The sequence below is a fragment of the Aphelocoma coerulescens genome, chromosome 2 (genome assembly GCF_041296385.1).
Source record: "Aphelocoma coerulescens isolate FSJ_1873_10779 chromosome 2, UR_Acoe_1.0, whole genome shotgun sequence".
In the NCBI taxonomy this organism is placed as follows: Eukaryota; Metazoa; Chordata; class Aves; order Passeriformes; family Corvidae; genus Aphelocoma; species Aphelocoma coerulescens.
The window spans coordinates 51,579,136-51,601,382 of NC_091015.1; the positions used below are offsets into that span (position 1 = coordinate 51,579,136).

General features: G+C 42.5%; 1 protein-coding gene across 2 annotated transcripts in view; it reads right to left on the bottom strand.

Moving 5' to 3' along the window:
* ENTPD3 (ectonucleoside triphosphate diphosphohydrolase 3) overlaps nucleotides 1-22,247 on the bottom strand; it is a 40,138-nt gene extending 17,891 nt beyond the window's left edge. Inside the window, exon 1 of one of the 2 annotated variants that reach the window (XM_069007415.1) lies at nucleotides 22,171-22,247. The gene's annotated coding sequence lies outside the window, so the exon portion shown is untranslated. Of the gene's footprint in view, nucleotides 1-2,635; nucleotides 2,668-22,170 lie in introns of those variants that run through there. The other variant, XM_069007416.1, reaches the window with a different exon arrangement.

The window sequence follows — 22,247 nt, forward strand, 5'->3', positions numbered from 1 at the left end:
GCTGAGTGCAGCTGATGTTTCTGCCAGAGATGCAAGGTCGGTGTCTTGACAAGAGATACAGGCTTCTTCAGCAAGAAAAAAATGAAAAAGAAAAAAGGAGGTTTTAAGAACGTTAAAGTAGGCATGCTTCTGCTAACAGCTGATGAAATATGTGTGTGTGTATTAATGAGGAGCCTATTCATATCATGCTGCACTGCACATAAAATATAAAATACTCAGTTTAACTCTGAGATGTTACAATGAAAAATTACTAAATCTAAGTAAATCTAACATGGTTATGTCAGACAAACCCCAAGGTGACATGAAACATGCATACTAACAGTAACACTATTTATATGTTCATATCCTCTAGAAAAGTTTCCTAGAATTCAAACGTGGTTTACGTTTTCTGGAATTTCTGCTCATCCTTTTTTTCCCATGTTCCTGACCAGACATCTCTTAACCCCAAGAGGCCATTCAGTACCTGTGAATACTGATAGTCCACATATAAAAATCCTTATGCTCCTCAGGGGTTGAGGAGGAAGGAGGCAGCTGGAGGGATATGGCAAGCTTAGAAGTGTTCGAGGAATGCAACAAGGAGAATTTTCCTGCCTTATTTCAGAAACCATTTGTTTTGGCATAGAAAAATCAACGTGGCCTGGAGTGATCTATCCTGAGTCACATCTCCTAATTCTTCCATACTGATTGTTGAACATACCAGTGGCTGCTCAGGACTGTCCTATTCTTTCAGCAGTCACCAGTGCCAGTCTGTGCTGAGGACAGGAGCTTAAAGGTGGTCTCCAGTCCGTGGCCAGAGCACAACTGCGTCAGCCCCATTGTACCTGCAACACATGGTCTTGTCCTTAGCTCCAACCAGAGACAAAGGGCTGAGGGAGAGGGCAGAACAAATGCTTCTCCCACAGTTTCCATTTTCTAAACCCCATGGGCTCTTCAGCCTGGTCCAACATCTGTGTTCACATTCAAAAGAGAAAAAAGAAGTTTGTTTTGTTCTGGGAGTAGCTTCACACTGAGCTTTGCCTATTGCTACTGCTTTCCTTCTTTGTCTTGCTACTTCTGTTCCGAAAACTGGCTCAGATTGGCTTTTGGAAACTCTTTGTTTCAGTTTGACACATCTTACTTCCAAAACATCGGTTTTTACACTCATTAACTCCCTTTTCTAAATCCATATAGGCTCCTTGTTTATTGCCTATCTACTCTTCCAATACTTTCTTTCTTGGCTTGGTAATAGCTTTGTCATCTTAATCGTCAGTCAGTTTTAAGGGAAAATTACCAGCCACATTGGTGATCTATTTACTTCTCTTCATTGCTTTACTATCCTGAGGCTTTGAAACATCATGTACACAAATGCACAAATGACAGAAATCTTTTTTTTACTCTTAGAAAATGTGCTAACACCTCCACTGTAACCTGCAAATAATGTCAGGACATACCAATTAGAAATATTTCTACAGATCAATTCCTCTTTGAAAGGAGAGGGAAGATTCTTAACTACACATTTATGAACAACCATCTGGATAAAATACTTTAGGGGGACAAAAAGTCACTTTCTTTAGCTTTCAATTGTACATGGATATATCTATATAACATTGTAAAGTGACTGAAAGAGAACTATCTGCTCACAAGCTAATATATACCAGTCATTCCTGGATCAAAGCACTGATATTCAGTGCTGGAAAAAAAGAAGTCATCATCAAAGAAAAACATGCAGGACAAATGACTCTTTGAAAAACTGAAGCATTACTAAAAAGCAAAGCAATAATGACCATTAGACTATTAACACTTAAGTCTTGAATGACTAAATATTTTCTGCTCCCATTTCTGGGAACTGGAAATTTTGGTTTGTTGAATTTCCCATGTGCTTCCCTGGTACTGGGATTTGTCTTTATCAGAGGTGATTTTTCTCTTTTCAAAAAATTTTTTGAGAGGGAGAACATAAGGTAAGGGCAGATGTCTTAAGACATTCCTCATACAATCTCGTCCCACCAGCAATCAGGACAATTTCATCAGAGATAATCTGCAAATCCTGATTTACAAAATAGCCTCTGTATCAAAAGGGCACCTTACACACCATGCCCCCTAGAAGTCATCACACAGCTGACACCTTTGCTGTCCTGCCTGTCAAAAGCACAGGGCTGTATTTACCTCTGGCTACACTCAGATCTAAGGCTCATGCATACACCAGGCAATGCAGTCACACTTGCCCATTCAGTGAAATCTGTAGAGACACCAGAGAGGAGTTCATTCACTCCACCGTTTAAACACAGTTGTAACGTTAGGAACTCTTGCTATCGTTGTGCACTTGTTGGCAAAAAAATAAAAGATGTTAACAGAGTGCCAAAAACCAGTTGCATTCCATTATTAAAACAACGTCATCCTGAACCAAGAGAGAGAATAAATACATATTTTCCACACCCAGTTAAGTGCACTGGGCCACACATGAGCACACTGGAAGGATCACTTTCTACACCTTACCTGCAAGCAAAAGGAATTCCTGCCTGCAAAGGGAAATGCACCCAACTTCTTCATGCCACCAACATTTTAACCAAGTTAAATGCACACCAGTAAAAATGACTGTGCTGAAATTCCTTTTCCCAAGTAACTTGAAACATCAGATCCACTTCTTTTAGGTACTGACCTGTTTGTTCATAGGGTGGGTAAGTAAGCACCTTTCTTCACACTATAACCTGAGAGATACAAACACGTTACCATTTTTTTCAGACGAGGTCGACAGGTCAATGTTTTAAGTGCTGGGGGGAAAAAAACCCAAGCAACCAACCAACCACAAATCTAATCCCATAGCACCAAAACCCCAACATCGACAGCGCTTTAAACCCCGTGATGAAAACCTGCGAGGAGGTTTCACACGCCTCCCTTCGGAGGAGAAATTAAGTAAAAACAAGCACATGGACACAAAATTGCGGGTCAAGCTTTCCCTCTCCGCCGTCCTGGGTGAGGAAGCTTCGCACGATGATGTGTTTTGCGAGGAAACACCAAATTATCCCCTCAGGATAACGTCGGAGATACGGAGCGACACCTCCGCCGCGACGCCCGGGGCGGCAGTCACCCACCCCCTCACCTCAGCCCGGCCCCCGATCCCGGGATCCCGGCTCCCACCGCATCCCCAGCTACCTCCGCAAGCCGGGCTTCCCCGCCCCGTCCCGGGATGAGGAGCGACGGGAGCCGGCTGCACCCTCGGAGCAGCTGCGAGCGCCTCTCTCCCGGCAGGATTTGTGGAGAGTCACCGGGTGGGTGCCCGCCCTCTGCTCCTGTATCTCCGAACAGATGGAAAACAGACAAACGAAAAAACAACTTGCAAGTCAAAAAAAAAAAAAATCCGGATGAAGTGACTGAAGTGGAGGGAGGAGATCTGCGGCCAGGGGACGCATGCGAGGCGTCGCCGCAGCGGGAGATGCGGCGGGGGCTGTGCCCGGCGAGGGATGCGCCGGGGCAGCGAGGCTGGGAGGGGACCGAGCATCGGCCGCAGAACCGCCCGTGGCACTGCTGTGCCTCTCTCCCTTGCCCTCCTCCGGCGGCTCCCCGCTTTCCGGAAACGCCGCGCGGGATTTGACGGCAGCTGGTGCGGCAGGGTGTTGTTGCTGGCCGCCCCTAAATCACATTCCTCAGTTCCCTCCCAAAGCGAGGCCAGAAAGGGGTTTGTCTAGAGGTGGGTGAAAGAATCCCTGCGTCTTCTAAAAGGAACAGGTGCTTTCTCAGGAAGGCATTTCTCAGACCCCAGAAATCAGCAGCCCCTCCACTCTTAGGGCTACGTTTCCATCCAGGTTCTAGCATACAGGCACCACTGATCTTGCAGTTTTGCTGGAGTTCTTGCCAAACCTAGGCTGCTCAGTGGACCAAACACATTCCCAGAAACAGTGTCACAGGTCCTGCCCTGTTCAACCTGTGGGATCAGCTACAGCCAAGGATCATCCTACAGCCTGCAGGATGGGCTTGCCAGGGACACGAGCTCTGGAATCACAGTGAGACACTTCAGCTGCTTTGCCACCATTTGCTCATTGTTCTAGGATTCAGAGTGACATTAATGCAAAAAACCCAAATGCACCTCTTTGATGCTTTTTCTTACAAAGATCTTGAAGAATTACAGTATCTTTGATTTTTTAATAAAGGAGGACAAGAAACCAGCTGCAGCCTTGTGAACCATCTGTAAGCATCCTTTCATAATCTGCTCATTTTGGGAGCGGAGGCAATTTCCTCTTTTTGATGACAACACATTATTAAAGCTGATTTAATGATGATCTTGGGAGATCAGTTATTTCTAGCACATGAAGACAAAGCCCTCCCATCCCTCCTGATTGCCTGTCTGTTGCATGTAATTTATTTCTTTTGTATTATTTCCATTCATGTGGCATATTTTTCTTCTGCCATCCAAATGTATTTCAGGCCCTTGGTCCAACTGACTGCACTGGTCAGTCACCTGAATCTGCTCAGGTGTCCATTTAAAATGACAAGTGAACCGAATTGCTTACCCCACGGAAAAGCTTATTATTGTTACACAATCAAACATGAACACTCTGAAGTAGAAAATAAAATGTCAACCAGTCCTACACCAGTGACTAAAATGTAATGCTTGCAAAGAAAGCAAACCCTATCTTCTATATCATCTATAAAAACAGACATCCGAGATTTTTTTCTTTCTGCACCATTTCCAAGAGCTGGGCTGTTGCATGAGCTGCTCTTCTGGTGACTTTTATTGCCATGCTAAAACCATGACAGCAGCATAAGTGATATGGGCTATAACATCCCCCAGCTGGTTCAAAGTCCAGAGCACTGCTCCAAAATCAAATGGACTAGAAATAAGATTGCCCTCCAGACATGCCCAGTGGCTGTGTTTCATTGGTTCTTCTGCTTCAACCCAGGGGACCCACCTTAGATCCACTACTTTATCTTCTTGTTTTCCTAAGCCTTTTTCTTTGACTTTTCTTCAGTTTCCTCCTCAGCCCATTCCACACTTTTATAGTTCTCTTCACCTGATCCTCCGTCCCTTCATCACTCCCAAGGCATAGATTAAGCTGGGTGCCATTTTCCCAGCCTTTGCTGAGCCTGCAGCACACATACCTCTCCTCTCCATCATTTTCTTTGCTGCAGCACCTTTTCTTCTCCCCCGTCAAGTATCCTTGTTCAGATGCACTTAGTGTAACTAACTGTATTGATTTGTTTTGCTTGGACAGAATCTACCCCAGGTGTCCATTTAAAAATGACAAATGAGCTGGATTGCCAGCAGTCCCAAGGAAAAATTTATTGCTTTTGCTGCCATTGAGCATGAATACGTGGAGTAAAAATACAGTGACTGTCATTGGCAGATTCATGAATACCAGTTGCTATGATCAGTACCAAGTCTCTAGAAACTAAAATATCATGGATATGAATAAAGTATTTGTTACAGACACATTTCTGCAATGCATTGACATTTACACAGGACACAGAGCAGATACTGCCTCATTTCCCTATGGAGTGACAGCAGCAACATAGGGAGAGGAGATGGATGATTATACATCCCAAGAGACCATGGAACTGCATCTGTTCCTTGCGTAATGTTCATACAGCATTGGCTGCTGGAATATCAAGAGGCCTCAAAATACCCTCTGAAGAGACAGCAAAGGGTAAAATGGGGAGAAATCATAATGTAAAAAATGGAGGTAAGAAGACACTGGTGGCTGCAATAAGTTTGCTTTCCTGCGTGGTACTTTGCAGTTCATAGGAATAAGATCCATCCCTCATTTCTGTTAATTCTTTGCAAGGTCCAGTAAACAGAGGGCTTCTCCTCTTCATCCTAAGGTTTTTGCACCATTTGTGTTGCTTTTTGCACTGCCTTTTCCACCATTTGTGTTGTCAGCAGATTGGTGTGATGCCCTTTAACTCAGCTCATCACTTCCATCAATCTTATTGGTTACTTTCCCTCAATATTGACAAAGACCGTTCATTCACAGTTTCTGCTTCCAAAGACCTCCTACCTTCATGTTCACCTCTTTACCTCAGGATCAACTGTGACAAATAGCAATGGAGGCAGAGCTGTCTGAAGAATTTGGGGCCCTCTGGGCCATCATGAGTCACAACATTAAAATTAGGCCTTTTTTGTAACCAACATGTTATTCCAAAGCAAAAAGCACTTTTTCTATTTGTTTCAGAAAAACATTCTACATATTATGCATCCAAAGAATTGCAATAATGCTGGTGAAGGGTCTAGAGCACAAGTCTTACGAGGAGCAGCTGAGGAAGCCAGTGTTGTTTAGCCTGGAGGAAAGGAGGCTTAGGGGAAACCTTGTTGCTCTCTAGAACTACCTGAAAGGAGTGTGTAGCCAGGTGAGGGTTGGTCTCTTATCCCAAGGAACAAGTGATAGGACAAGAGGAAATTATCTCTTGTGCCAGGGGAGGTTTAGATTGGACAACAAGAAATATTTCTTCATTGAAAGGGCTGTCAAGCATTGGAACAGGCTGCCCAGGGAAGTGGTTGAGTCACCATCCCTGGAGATATTTAAAAGACCTGTAGATGTGGTGCTTAGGGACATGGTTTAGTGGTGGATGTGGTAGTACTGGGTTAACAGTTGGACTCAATGGTATTAAAGGTCTTTCCAGCCTGAGTGATTCTATGATTATAGCAGCATACCACGTGAACTGTTCCGTTTAGGAAGATAGCTCCCTAGGCTTTCAAGCAAGGAAGTCACAAACCATGTGTGGCCTCTACATTTAGAAGAATGCTAGATGAGATTCTTCTCAGAGATCAAGAATGCAGGTTTTTTTGTTTTACACTGTTGCAAAACAGATTTTTAATAGTCTTAAAGCATCTGTTGCCCTATAGTTTACTAGCATTACTGATAAACACCACCACCACACGCCCATAAAGTAAATTCACAGCTATGGCATGAGAAATTCAGTTTGTGCAATGCTCATACGTTCTCACACATTGCTCATGAGATATTCTGATTGCTTTAAGTAATCCTGGATACAGACATTGCCTTTTCTCTTTCAGCATTTCACTGATGGCTTCTTTGAAATACCTTAGACAGCTATTTGTTGGTTTATGTTTTTATTCCTTTACCAGAGCACTAAAGTTAATGATGTGTCTTCGATTTAGTTTCTGAATCTTCTGCCCCATACATATGACTCTGTGGTAGTAACAGTTTTCTGGTTTCTACATTATCTTGGGAGGCCTTGAAACAAATAAAAATTTAATTCTGAAACTGAAGCAGAATATTTTCTAATTTATTTATTCCCCTTCCTGAGGCTTAGAGCTTTATACCTTGCCTCTATTGTCCTAAGAATCAAGAGCTGCTTCAGTCAACTAAAAACCCTCAGGAACAGCCTTCATCACATGGTTATGAGCCAGCACAAGTTGTAGGCACGTAATTAGGGCAGCAGATTGCTGGGGCAGCAGAAAAAGACAGCCCCTTTGTCTATTTTGCTATGCCCGTGTTTTAGAAAGCCAAACGAGCTGCTGCGGCAGGAGAGGGTGTGTGCTTGCCATGCTGTGCTGCTGAAAGGAGAGATGCTTTCCAGGAGTAACAGTGGCTGCTCCCAGCCCTTTGCTCCCTGCCCCTCAGCTGCAAGACAAGATCATGGAGCTTTTCAGCAAACTCATCATGGTTTTTTTTAGCCACACCTGCAGATTTATATGTTACGTCCTGACTTATATATCCCATTGTCATAAAACCAGACACAGGAATCTGACAAAGAAATACCATTCTCTTACCAGAAATTCACTGTTGTACTCAAACACATGCACCACCTCCAGTGAATGGGGATAAATTTACTGAAACTACTCCTTGGGACTTAATCCTTTTAAAAATTGCTGTGTGAAAAACTACTCAACATGGACTATTTCTGTGTGGTTGACCACTCTAAATGAATGTTTCACTTTCCATGGCTCAGAAGTAATTGCTGACAAGCTGCTGGCTCAGGAGAAGAGAGTCATCCCCTATGTTTTCAAAAAGTATGAAGTAGTCCTTGTAGCAACATTTCTGACATGTTTTTGTGCTCTTCCAGGAATGCACCAAATCAGCCGAATAATTCTAAAATTCCTAGATAAAATCCTTTCCATTGCAACTCCATACAGGTCAAGCTATCTCTTTGAGCAGATCTGTGGATGAAAAAAGTTCTGTTACAGCTCTTTCCAAGTTCACCTGCCAGTATTGTCATTCACTGTTGCTTTGTTTCCCTAACTCTGAGCTAATGTAGCAAGTTCCTTTTTTGCTTTCCATTCACTAACATTAAACTGCAGTCGTTTGGGATAGTTCATAGGCTCAGAAATGCCACTGTAGCCATTAAAGTCAGTTGTACAGAATATGAAGCCTGTGGCAGAAAACAAGCAGCACACAGAAGAGTAGAATGATCCCTGTAATAGTGATTCTAACAACCATTCCTGATGTGCAGACTCACCCTTATGTAGTTCCTGCCCGAAAATAGCCTGCACTAAACAGCTTGTTTTCTCACTAACTGAACAAATACAGAATGACTTAATTAAATGCCTGTTTTGATTCCAACAGATTGAAAAGCCTTTTCTTATCTGGTATGTGGGAAGAGAACTTCTTGCTAAATAGAGTGCAAGGTGGGATTTGATGGAGGGCATGAGGTGTACCTTTATTGGGATGTTCCTACAACCTTGACTGTGTTTCATTGTCTTCATTCACTTTTGCAGCCACAAGTACAGTATCATCTCTCCAGCCCATGGTAGTAATAGTAAATAATGCACCTGACGTGAAAAATGCATCCAGGTTTTGGTATACCTGTGAATTTCCCCTTTTTTTCATTCCCTTTGTCTCCATTTTGGTGCCCTGAGTGTTTATGACCTGCAGAAGGGCATATCACACACACCATTTTAGCATTGACTGATGGCTTTGTGAACCTTCCAGGGAGCACCTCAGGCAGGTTTGTGCCTTGAGTCAGCCCTGGGTGTAAGCAAGTGCCAGAAACAATATAACATCTAAACAACATCCTGCCTGCAGCTCCACTCTGCTATGTCAGTCCTGAGACATCAGCCCTGCCAGCCACAGGGCTTGTGCATGCACAGGAAAGCCAGACACATTAAAGGCAGCTGTTGCATTGGTCAGCCCCTCATGAGAGTCCTGTCTCTGTCAAACACTGAAGTTACTTGCTTGGCCATATCAGTCCAATAAGCGCAAAATAAGAAGGGTGATGATTTCATTTGGATGCTTTGAAAGTTGGTGTTGGTTTGCCCAGGTGTTTGTTTCTTTGCCTCCCCCAGTCAGGTATCCTAATGGTATCCTGTCCCACCATTCTTCCTCCAAAGCCAAATCCACTTTTTGGACTCTCAGCTTGGCAGTCATCCTGCACCATCTTACCTGTCTTGTTTTGCTCCTCTCTCAGGCTTCTTCAGCTCAACCCACTGGTTTTGCTGTTCTGGTTTTCCTCCTTGAATGACTCACACACGTAAGACCTCTCTCCAAAATGTTCCTACCTACCAGTGGTAGCAGATTCCTTTAAATAAATTCAGGACAAAAAAAAATCCTCTCCTTAAAAAAGCATATGCATACACTGAATAATCTGGGACAACAGACAGGGTACTCTCCTCTGATCTTCCCCCAGTCATGGTCTGTGTCTGTCCAGAGAGCTCTCTGAGGGAGAGATCATCTCTGAAATGGTGGAGGCATGGTGCCAAGAACAATGGAGCCCTCATTTGGCCAGGGTACAGGATAGAACTGTGACAAAATACATTAATCATCATAAGCCTGAAACGGGGCTCCATGAAACCACGCATGCTTTTAGTCCCGCTAACTTCGATTAAGATCCATGTGCACAAAAGCTGACCTCCCTGGGGTCACTTCACATCAGTGCAAACAATTATCACCCACAGGAAAACAAATCACTTCTCTAAGGTTTCCAGTCTATTTTATTTGCCAAGACTAGATTAGCTTCATTTTGCACTTTATATATACAGCTTTTTACGTAAAACGGTATATGCAAGGTTTTACATGTGAGAGGCTGCCAGACAGGCATTTTCATTTTGACTTCTATCTGCTGAGCAAGGTTAGCTGTATTTTGGGAGTGTGCCTCTGCATACTTTAATACTGTATTTTTCAGTTTGCTCCTCCTCCTTCAACACAGTAATTTAACCCCACTTTCCAAGACTAATACAAAAGAACTAACAGATGTACGAGATCAGACAGAAGGTGGATGTGCCTTCTTTTTAAGCATCAGTAGGAGCAGATGTCGATGAGAAGGCTGTTGGGACGGGGCTTCCACACGTGGGTAATTCCTCTGAAATACCCTCTCAATTGCTGCCATCTCAGGCCTTGGAGACTCCTTGAGCCAGATGTTATATCTGGTCTAATAGCACCTCATGGACCTCTCTGCCCCTGAATGTATTTGATGGCTTTTTGAGCAAATGCTTGTGCAGCAGGCAAATCCACAAGGTGCCTGTCTCTTTCTTAAAGGTTCAAATGGAGCTTGAATGCCAGAAGGGGTCTGGTTTAATCAGCTTGGCTCTCTCAGTAGGTTCCAGACTTGCACAGAGAAACATGTCCAAAAAGTTCTTTTTTTAATTATCTGAGACATGCTTAATTCTTTCATAAACGTAGATGCTTATCCAGTGTTATAATAGTTGTGGTTTCTTTTAGGGTATATTTATGTTTGCCTACTGCTTATGATTGGATTATTACTTTTAGTATTGTCATACATGAAATCCCTAATTAGCTTGGTCTTTGCATGTTAAGTGCTTTAATTAGTTAATTTTGAGTTAAACAATTTTTTTAATTGAGTGTTAAAGTTAACCCATCAGCCCAGGTACACAAATCAAGTTTTATTATTATGGTTTTCACTTGTTCAAAGCAGTTGATTTGCACCAGTCCCAGTTAAAATTCCCCAGTTAAAATCCCTTTTCAAACTTTAAACCACTTGTACACTGTAAGAGTTGTTTCTCCTATGTTCATTGTCTACTTTTATAAGTGTTTTAAGAGGTATTAGATGTATTTCAATATTTTTTTTAAGGTTCTACTTCGCACTTTAGCCTCAGGACCAACTTCAAAACCCCAGTTTCTAACAGCCAGCAGCTATTTTTAGCCCCATAGCCACCACCCTGTAGGCAAGCACCGTGGCAACCTGAATCTTAATGACCCTTATCTCAACTAATACCACCCTTCTGACAACGATGAGCCATTGGTGGACAGAGATAATCTGTCAAAGGGAAAGCACCAATCCCTTCAAACCGAAGGGGCGGGCTGTGGGCGGAGCAAAGGCACTATAAAACAATGAGGCCGCGAGGGACACACCCCATTTCTCCCTCCAGTCTTGCTGAGGTGGAGGTCAGTGCTGGGAAAGCCTACTCCTATTAAGGAGCCTTTAGAAATATTTTTTTTTGCTTTTGGACCAGCCAAAAGCCAGCCTAGCACTGTAAGTCCTTTTTCTCTACCTGAGGTCCAGTGCTGTTTCAGCCAGAAGATCTCAGATCCCTGCGCTCCTGGGGCATACCATCTATCGAGCAATAGGATCCCAAATTTTTCTATTTTTCTAATTTCTGTAATTTTTTCACTTTTCTGTTTTCATTAAATTATTTAAATTTTTTTTAACTAAGAGTTGTCTCTTTTCTTACAAGTATAGAGATGAAAAATGAAAACATGAATTGCTCTAACGTCACTGTTTTAAGTTCCTAAGTCTGTTTGTGAAAGCTTAAGTAAGACTAGAAAGGTCTGTACACTAATAATTTGATACTGAACTTTAAACCCCCCTCATGGAGTATCTGAAGGAGCCTGGTCAAAGAACACTGGACTCCAACAGCATCACAGACAAAATCTCAGTGTATGTATGTGGTCTTTGCTGTGCATGAAATGTCTTTTCATGGGGTGTATACAGCAGCAAAAAGAGCTTAACTGGAGTGTGATGGGGTACAGAGGTTTTTGCTGGCTCCCTGCACAAGCTGAATTTTATCAGTACTAAACTGTCTCATAATCAGCTTGTTTACATGGATCACCATTACAGCCATACCTGGGCAGAGCTTTCTGACCCAAACGTGAGTTTGAAGTTTCACATCCTTTCAGGAGTCTGACTGCCTGTGGGAGACAGAGGAGTAGAAACTCCTGCAATTAAAGGAGGCTTTGATTTACAGCCCTGGAAGAGACTAGGTCTGGCTTAATTGACAGAGATTTGTGGACTTTAAGCAACAGGATTACAAACTTGTGTTCCTATCATTATAAGTAAAATTGTACACTGGGTGTTTTGGTGAAGGGTTTTAAAATATAATAGTGTGATTTTATATAGTTTAAGTTAAGAATGTAGATGGTATAAGAGAGACAACTGTGTGTACGTGACATGAGAAGTTATTGGTCAAAACATAAGCTGCACTGCAGTGAGAAGTGCCACAGGTGATAGGTCATTAATCTAAAACAAAGTGTCATTTTAAGTATCTATTGGATTAGAAAGTTATAAATTACAATGTAACCCTAAAGCTTGTGACTAGTCGCCATTACTCGGAGGTGTTGTAAAATCTCAGGCCTCGACTGATGCGTTTGTTATTTTAAACAATAAATTCATGTAGTTGCACAGTCCCATCCCTTAAAGTTATTTTCCTCCAACACGTGAAAGCGCGAGAAACGGACAACTGCCAACACTTGCCCTGGGCCTGATCTGTGACCCACCTGCCACCTCCTGCAGGTCCCTCTGACCACTCCTTTATGTTTCTAGCAGACGTTAATTCATGCAAGGTGTAACTTTGTGAGACTTTTGGACAATAAAACACATGAGAAAACTGTGTGAATTAGGGATTCCCAGGGTCAGAATTTAACAGCCAACAAGAGTTAAAGTCTCAGCCTGTACACTCTGAGAAACATAAGATTCACTTTTGCATTAAGTTATATATATTTGCATGACTCTGCACCAACTTTTAGAACAACCTCATCTTATGAGGAAATTGCATCTGTTCCTGAATACAGTTATAAGAAAAATCTAGCAGGAGAACTAGACTGTTAGTGCCACCTCATCCTAGTAACAAACCAAAAAAAATAGAGTAAGAAAGTTCAAACATTCGAGGAAAACCACAATGTTTCCATTCTTGTCTCCTTCAGAAAAGGGGCTGGCTGCTGTCACCCGGGAAGGGTCAAATAATAAGAAACATTACACCTAGTGCTGTCATGTGTGCCTGCAGTGATCATCCACATTTGTGCCACTATTCATCAAAGGTGACAGACTGGAAATTAAGGGACTGCTCAAATGAGAAGTGCTCTCCTGAAACACCAGGCTCCCAGTGAAATATATTGAGTCAGACTCAGAGGCAGCTTGCAGAAATGAGGCAGCTCTCCGTTGCTGACACAATACACATGTTTACTGAAGAAGCAAGTGGGAATAGAAGTAGTACAGCATGCCCACGGCAAAGAAAAGCATGTTTGTGCTCAGCACATCAGACAGATCACCACAGAATTGTTCTGTGAATATATGGCTTCTGTACTGCTGCCAAGGGCATGGAAACAGGGCATGATGAGAAGCAGCTCTCATGAAGCACCTCATATTTCTATAAGACAAAAATGACAGAAAAGGCACAGCAAATTTGTTGCTCTCAGTTATTTAATCTGTTTTCACTCCACTTCCCAATAATACCTGTCTCATCCCTTTTACCTGGGGACATCCCAATACACTTTCCAAGTCAGTAGTAATTTTGCCTTGTTTAGATCTGGGTTCATGAAAGAGAAAATCCAGACATGAAAGAATGTAATATTTTCTAAAGTTTCTGTTAGAGTCATTTACAGTTATCCCTGTTTTCCAGAGTAAATGCAGTTGATTTCTAGGAACTGACAGCCCACTGACAAACTGGTCTGTTGATACCATGGAATATTTATTCTTTTGAGGTCAAATTCTCTATTGATTCAACTGTACTGACTTTAATTGAATTCCATAGTCATAAATTTTACAAAGCTAAACTTCACAGACAAAATTAAAATTCTCCCATTCTTTGCAGATTTTTTCATACGTAGAAGGTAGCAATGGGAACTAATTAGTTTATGCAACAAATTCATATAACTATTTTTCTTTGCTGATGGTTAAAGTTGATTCTAGATACATTCTCTCCCTAAGGCTGAAAATGAGACACAAAAGAAGAGTCTCATGTATTCTTCTCTTCACTCATAACAAAAAGGACATAGAGGTCTCTTCATAAATTGAAAATTTCATTACTGACTACTGACTCTGCTTTCTGTAGAGACTTTAAAAAACCTTTTCAACCTAAAAGTATTTTTAAAAATCACTCTGCTGCTAGAAGATGAAAATTTGTCAACAGAATTGGCATTTTTGATCAAAATTTTCATTCCAAAGCAAAAATATCCTTTTCAGCACAAATGACATTAAATCAGTCCACAGACAGAATGGTGAAAAAGCAAGAATGGGCTGAGTTCAACAGGGCAGACTGAAAGTGCTTCCCCAGCCCTCCTCTCACAATAGTTAATTGCCTGTTGGTCCCAACATTGTTGTGGGAATGGAAAGTGTGTATGTCAATCCTCACTGAAGGAGACATTAAGTGGATCTGGGTCTCTCATGTCATGGAAAAGAGCTTTTAACAGACATTATTTTTGGCAAAAAGGATAGAACACCTGCCATCTGCTTATCTCCAACGGGTGATTTTCCTTTGCCAGTTCCCAAAAAATACCTTGATACCCATTTGGAGGAAAGGAGGACAAGCCACCCATCCCGAATGGAACAAGGCGGTTCTCAGTGACACAAAGTTAGGCTCTTCCCTCCTGGAGACAAACAGGAACTAAGACTTACTCCTCTGTATTTTCCTCTCTGTTTTCTGTGGCTGTCATTTCTGAGAAGGATGTCAAGAATCCTGTTTGGAGGCACTTCTCTGCCTCCATGCACAATTCCGCATGAGAGCCACAGGGACTAGCTGATGGCTGTGCTCTTTGTCAAGAGATAAATGTGTGGGAGATACCTATTTTCTCTGCTGGGTTTGGACTTCTACCCTTAACCCCTGACTGAGCAAGGACAGTGAAGGTTTCACCACAGTATCTTGTCTCTGGATACAGGTAGCAAGGAAATAGCTATGGCAAAACCTCACTTCCTTCCCAGGGCTTGTGGTCAAGGCTCTTGGGTTAGACTGGTTTTGCCAGCTAATCCCACCCTGAAAGGCAATATAAAATGGTCAGAGAAAAGAGGAAAAAACACCTATTTTTTAAAAAGTGAACAAAATTTTGTCTCCTAAAAAACAGCATTTCTTCCCAAGGTCTTTTTATTAGCTTTGTATCTAGACCTTCAGTACAAGACTACATGCAGCCAGGACAGAACTGTGCCTCTGTGAACATCTGGGGGACCAGTTATTTCATAGTCTTTGTGAATCAGAAGAAGAGTCTTAAAATGGTAGTTCCAGCTTGCTTAAAATACAGCCAAGCTATCCACAACACTGCCTACATTGTGACCTGCTAGGCTGGGGATTGAAATGGGGGGAGAAAAAAGGTTAATGCATTCAACATGGGAAGAACAAACACTGGTAGGATGGTGAGCCAAGCTAAGAAACACAAAAATTTTGCTTCTTTCCAGGCAGTTTCCTTGCTGGTTTTAGAATGTTATTTAGACTGAGATGTTGGGGTCAGTTTGGAAAAAAAAATTAATAATCCTTTGTATGTTCCCAAGAGGTGAAAGATCTGCCACGTCTCGTAGTGAACCACTGGTGAGCTCTAACTCACCTGGTGAAACCTGCTCTCAGATGCACAAATACTGAGAAACTCATGAGACCATATCCAAATACAAAAAGGATCCCAGAACATTTTCCCACAGTTCTTGGAAGCTTCTGTTAACTTCATTCCAGTGGCACTTTAAAATATAAAAACCTACCCCTTCCAGGAAGAAAGAGAGGATTTAAATCAGAACAGGGCCTGTTATGCAAGACAATATTGCATCAGCACAGAGACAACTACTTAGGGTTTGGCAGCTTGTGATTAATACCAAGCTTAGTTCACCTCCCAAGAAAGATATTTTCCAATTGATTTCTATGGGCTTTGGCCAAGGCCCACACTGCACATGCTCTGGATTGTTCCTCTCATCCTACGCACTCAGAAATAGTAAACAAATAGGAATGAACTTGGAAGGGGGAAAAAGGGTCCCAGTTTTCCCCTATTTTTGCATAGACCAGTTCCATGAGACTTTCAGGGAGTAGGTATCTTCTAGATATCCTTTAATCTGGTGTCTTTTTTACAGTTTTGAGAGTAGTACTGTGACACATTTGAAACATCCATTCTCTCATGCCCGACTGGCTAAGTAACCATAAGTAATAACCTTGTTCCATTGAGGAGCAGTAAAAATATACAAAAGCTGCAATTTCTCTGATTACACACCCCTACTATTAAAACATCAAAAAGACCAAAGTCTTCTGTAGGGAAAAAAAAGAAAAAACAAAAAGGCAAAAAAAAAGCGCTAAATTTTAACTTTTCTGTATTGCTGCTGCTCACTGAAATTTCCTTCTGACATTGGTTCAATGGTAACAGAATTGAGCAATATGCTCCACAGGAAAAGATAACAAAGGATCGATGTCTAAATTTCAGGATCATCTCTGAATTTGATGTCCAGCAGATTAGTTTATATCATAATGATTCTTCGGTCCTATTTTAAGCATCTTAGAGAAGAACACTTTGTAACCCAGTTAAAATGCTTCCTTATCAGACAGAAATCAATATCCAACAAAGCAGCAATGATGTCTCCCAAATGTTGTTAATGCTCACTACGGGAACACTTAAAATATTAATCTGAGGGAACCCACTGCAAAATTGAGCAAGTTTTAAATAATCCAGCATGGTAAAAGGAGCTTCTAACAATTCGCTGAGAGAAAATAAGATTACCTCTTCCTGGGAAGAGCCTGGGAAAAGGAGATTGTCTGGGAAAAGGAGATTGCCTGTTCTTCCTTCCCTCACACAGACTGGGAACACTTCCAGTTCTGGGTGGCTGGGCCTGTTTGACTTGGTCTTGAGACAAGGCAACTCTCAACACCTCTTGGAAATAAAAGAGAATAGCTCATCTATATCTCATACATATATGCATACATACACACACATATTTTTATATATATATATTTATGCCTGTGGGCATCAGGTATCCTCAGCTGTGTTTTTGGAGTAGGGCTCCTAGGACAGTGTTGTGCTTGATTCCATGCACGGCACATGAATCTTCATTGTAGTGGCTGGACATATTAACATACTAACAGTACAGCCACAGGCACCTTGAATGATGGCCAATACTGAGAAGCACATACTGACAAGCTGAGGATTGCACACAGCTCTCTTGGATTAAATCATCCTTGACTTGATTTCATCCCTCATTATACTCATTTTTCGTAACATTTTGCTAAAGTCCAATGTGCTTCTACTTACAACTTTCTGACCCTTTCATTAATGACCCTCATCAGCTGGTGGGTTTTTTTTAATTCAGAGCAGCTCCAGCTACCTCTGTTACACTCTGCAGATCTGCATTCTAACTTACCTCTATTCTCATGTCCCTGGAGTTAATTCAATGCACTCTTCTTGCCTAGATATACAAAAGGGTAGCTGGGCATACAACACCTTAGTGCAGTTGTGGTCCTACCTTCCAGGACCTTGTATCCAGTACTGCAAAACACAATTACGGCTGTTTAGCCATTTGGAAAAATCCTCCCTCTCCTTTTCTAATGCACCTGAGTGGGGCACCAGCTGACTATCAGACAGTTTTCCAGACTTAGAAAAGCCAATACAGGAAAGAAAAATGAAGGCTAACTGGAAGAGAGGGATCTGGTCTGAGTCGAGCATAAAGAAGCTCACAACAGCTTGAAGAAGAATAGAAGAAATTACCTGTTTTGTTGATGTAACAGACCAAAAGCTATTCATCTTGAATGGCCTTTGCACAGCAAAGTGTTCACAAGGGGAACGTTTCTCATCCCTCTCCCTCTCTAAACTGGAATGGATGGGGCATTCTCCTGCAAACATTGCAGGAATAAAAATGGGATTCTCCTGTCCTGATCAGCCAAGTACATTTCTTATCTGTGGCAGCAGAAAAAATTAAGTGCTGGAAAAAGTATTGCACAAACTGCAACTTAGGGGGCTTCACAATCACTCTTGTTTAGTACCAATTGTTCCAAATGATCCAGTGGATCACTGATGGAATGAGGAATAAAAGGGATGATTGCATCACATGCTTGAGAGAGAAAAGGTGCATAGACTCACCCACTGGGTGTTCCTGGACAGGCACTGAGAAATTTTGTACTGCCTAATTTAGAAACAGACTCTGATCTTTTTCCTCAATTGCAAGGGTGATTAAATTCTGAGCTAATTAAACTGCATAGTAATTACCTTGCTTGTTTTAATGTGTCCTCTAAAAATTGTACTGCTGTATTTGTCATACTGCTGAGGGCTTATAAAATGCTTCTAATTTTTTGCTGCTGCTGTTCAGAGGGAACTCCTGGGGGTTGCAACACTTGCATCCTTTGCTGCTCAGACCCATTTCTGCTGGGAGCCAGATGACCCTGGGCAGCAGAGAAGCTGCAAACACCAGTCAGGAACAGAAAATCCCCAGAAAACCTGAAGAGAAAGAAGTTAGTGACCAAATAAAATTCTCCTGTTCAGCTGGTGAATCTGAAAACAGCAAGAGAAGAATATCATCTCCACGAGGAGGCAACTGTGCATATTCTGGTGTAAGGTCAGCTTGTGGCTTTGGTGCCTGGTCCATGCAGGGCCCATGTGGGATTGTTTGGATGGCACCACTAGCCTTCACACCCTGTGCCTGGAGCAGGGTGTCTGAGCAAGGGAGGATCATGGCTTGCACCTGTCCTCCTCCTTGCCATCTTTGGCTCAGCTGATGACCACAGGGCTGGGAGGGCAGAGGGGGAGAATACCAACCACTTCCAGTGTGTCACCCTCTCTCTCCTTTCACAGGGAAGTGAGTAATAGTGTTTTCACACTCTCCCCTCCTTATATCTTTGCTTGCATTTCCTCTGCTAGTCATCCCACACAAAACCACCCTTCCTCGGGCAGCACCACCCTGCCTTCACTGGGAGTGTGAGTGGAAATGGAGTAACAATCCACATTTGGGTTATAGCTGCGGGAAAACAACTTCATCCTCATAAGAGTTTGGTTATAACCACATCTTCATATTAGCAAGCTATTTAAAACATAAAAGAAAATGTCTCTCTTCTGCTCAGCTGTGGTATCTTAGGCTGTGTTCCAGCCAAGGAGTGCCTGATAAAGACTCTGTATTTTTCCATTAATTAAGATGCTTTAATTAATTGGGACAGCTAATTTGAATTAGCTCTATGAATAGGTATAGCCCTCAAGAGAGCAAAGAACAATGACTGCAGTTAATTCAGAATAGATGAAGGAAATCTCTGCTTTAGGAGAGGCATTCAACCCTATAGACCAAGGCATCACTGGATGCACAGCTGGTCATTTAAATGCACCAGGTTTGGTTTTGTTTTATTTTATTTTTTTACATACAGTGCTTGTTTGTCCTTTCAGGCGTTACAGTCACGGGGTTTTTCTCCCACATGATGTGATCACAGCTAGGTTTCTGCCTGGACAAAAAAGATACTTTTGACAACCCTGTATTACCTTCATATGACACAAGAACTAGAAAGAACTCCCGGGCTGTGTCTTTCCGGTGCTGGCACACCGCATTTCCCCCAGCCCCGAGGCAGTCGGGTCATTAGCAGTTCTTTCCATTACTGCCTTTCTTTCACCACATTGAGGGACCACATGTGAAAAACCAACACTCTGATGGCACATAGCGGGCTCACCCACCTTGTTAGAGCAGCAAGCAAGGGTGGAAGATGAGATCAGAAGCCTCTGAAGTAGCAGGAGATCCAGGGCTGATTCCATAGATGATTCCTGATTCAGAATGGGCAAAGAGCCTTTCCAAGGGGGAAAGCTGGACTAGGGGTGCAGAAAACAATCAGAGGTATTTGCTTTCTCCTTTGCACAAGCACACTCCTCTCAAGAACAGAGGTGAGAGGGGAAAACAAGGGGCAAATTTCGATCAGCCATTGTGATTATTCGAGCAGTAGCTTTGCATTTTAAACTCCCTGGTGCGTTTATCACTGCAGGAAGAACTTGTTCCGCAGAACAGGTAGGTCTGTCTGCAGGTGCAGACAAATCTATAGATCATTATTCTTTACACTGAAACACGGCAATAGGCTGGCCTGTGGAAGGATTTTGATGCTAGATACTAAAACGAAAGTGTTCACTCAAGAGTGAAATGTTCTAGCTAACCAAAAACTGCCGCAGCCAGGATAGAGTCCTTATCACTGGCACAGGTGTGCAGATAACAGCAGCCTCCAAGCCCAACAAAATACAGCTATTTTAGAAATAGCAGGAACTTCTCCTTCTTGTAGAAACAGCTGCAGTTGGACATTGCTGAAAAGGCCAGAGAATATTTGCTTTTTTCCCACCCTGACATGAATCCTTCACATCAGATATGAAGCAGGATCCCAAGCCAATGACTTGGATTTCTTGAGACTACGCTTCTTTTTTTCCCCAGGAAATACCACTTTGAGCTCAACAAACATGTCATCATGTCCTAACAGAAGCAGAGGTTCTGCAGGACACTCATGTAAACATAAAACAGCAGATTAAAATATTTTTAAGCTTTCTACAGATCAGTCAATCCAGTTTTCTCCAGGAGCACATCAGAACAAGAACATGAAGCTATGCTTGCAAAAGTCTCCAATGGGGATAACCACCCTAGATTCAAATAAGGCCATTGCATTCCCCACTTTTCACCCTGTATAATAATGTAAACCCCTATCAGCCCTGTATGACGTACCTCACTCACTACCTGAAGGACCCCAAAGAGCTGGCCAGCATCAACATGAGAATGACAGTTTTCAACAGATTTTTCAGTTCATCATTTTTCTAGAAAACATGGATTTGTTTGGGTATTTCTTTGCTGCTGGGGGGTGGCACTTTTAGCTATTTTGTTTAAAAATAGTCATCTATTTAAAAACCTGATTGCTACTAAGTACACCAGGAAGGCTCCTTCAAGTAAACAATTAGACAATTACAATGGAAGATATTAAAATAAGGTTTCTGTGATATGATGGGATTGATTTAAGAGGGTTACAGGAAGATGGAGCCTGCTGTTCTGTGACAAATTATTTCCCTGAGAAAACTCAGTAAGGGAAACATAATCACATAATGGAATTGATCTTGAAATATCACTAGCTCCTGGATTTGGAAATCAGCAGCCCCCAGTGACCTTGTATTTAGTATCTTTATTCATGAATTAGGAAGAGAAAAGGTAAACACATAAAGGATAAACCAGTAGACAAGAAGGGCAATGTCAGGCTTGTTTAGTCCATGGGGAACTCAAAGGGAAAGAGATCTGATTAGAGAAGTGAATTGGGATGTTAACAGGCTACATCAAAAAAACAAGTCTAATGAATCATTTAAGGACAGGACGGAATGGAGACCTGCAGAATGACAGAGCAAGGCAAGCAGAAGCTGAAGGTAAAACAGAACTTACTGAAGCAATTTAGGGTCACATCAGAAGTACACCTGGTGCCCACCTGTCCCTAAGAGCTCTAGAAGCCCTTTGCTTCTCAAACACTGCTGCACTCAAACATCAGCCCAGATTATCAAAACAAAAATATCAAGAGTGGAAGTGCTTACTGTGCTTTCTCACCCCCTTCACCTTGAAAAATGTTTTTGCTTATGGCACCCCATTACAGGCTGTCCCCTGAGGCCACTGGTAACACCAGTTAGCCTTTGGGACAACTCTCATGGTGGCAAGCAGGTAGGAAAATCTGCTTCTGTCCATGAAAACCAGTGTACTTGGGGCTCCAGAGACTGGCAGTGGCTGTGGCTCCAGAAGGGATCGATTTCATTCAGGAGTTCACATGAGCACCAGGAAATGCCAGGACCCTGTTCCCTAGGACACTGAAAACTGTGCCCACAAGATGAGCAAAACCAGGAAGGCTACGTGGTGGGAACGTCAGGCTTGAACTCCATGGCCAAAACTGAAGGGGCAACTATTGCACTTAAAGCAACTACAAAATCTTTGTTGAGTGCTAAATAACACCACAGGGTGTTCATCAGGATGTGGGCTGGAGGAAGCACCAACTTCTCCCGCGTATGGCAAAGTGAGGAGATGTGAAAGAGGCTACAGCCTTCTCAAGCAGCAGCTTTTGAGCTTTCCATCTGCATCCCTCCCTCCCGGTGCAAAAACGCTGCTGGCAAACAAATGTACACCAGGGTGAGTGGTACTCACGGTTTTCCAGCATCTTCCTTACTGGAGGATGGGGAAAAGCTGCTGTCCCAGCTACTTCAGCAGGTAGGAAAATCCAG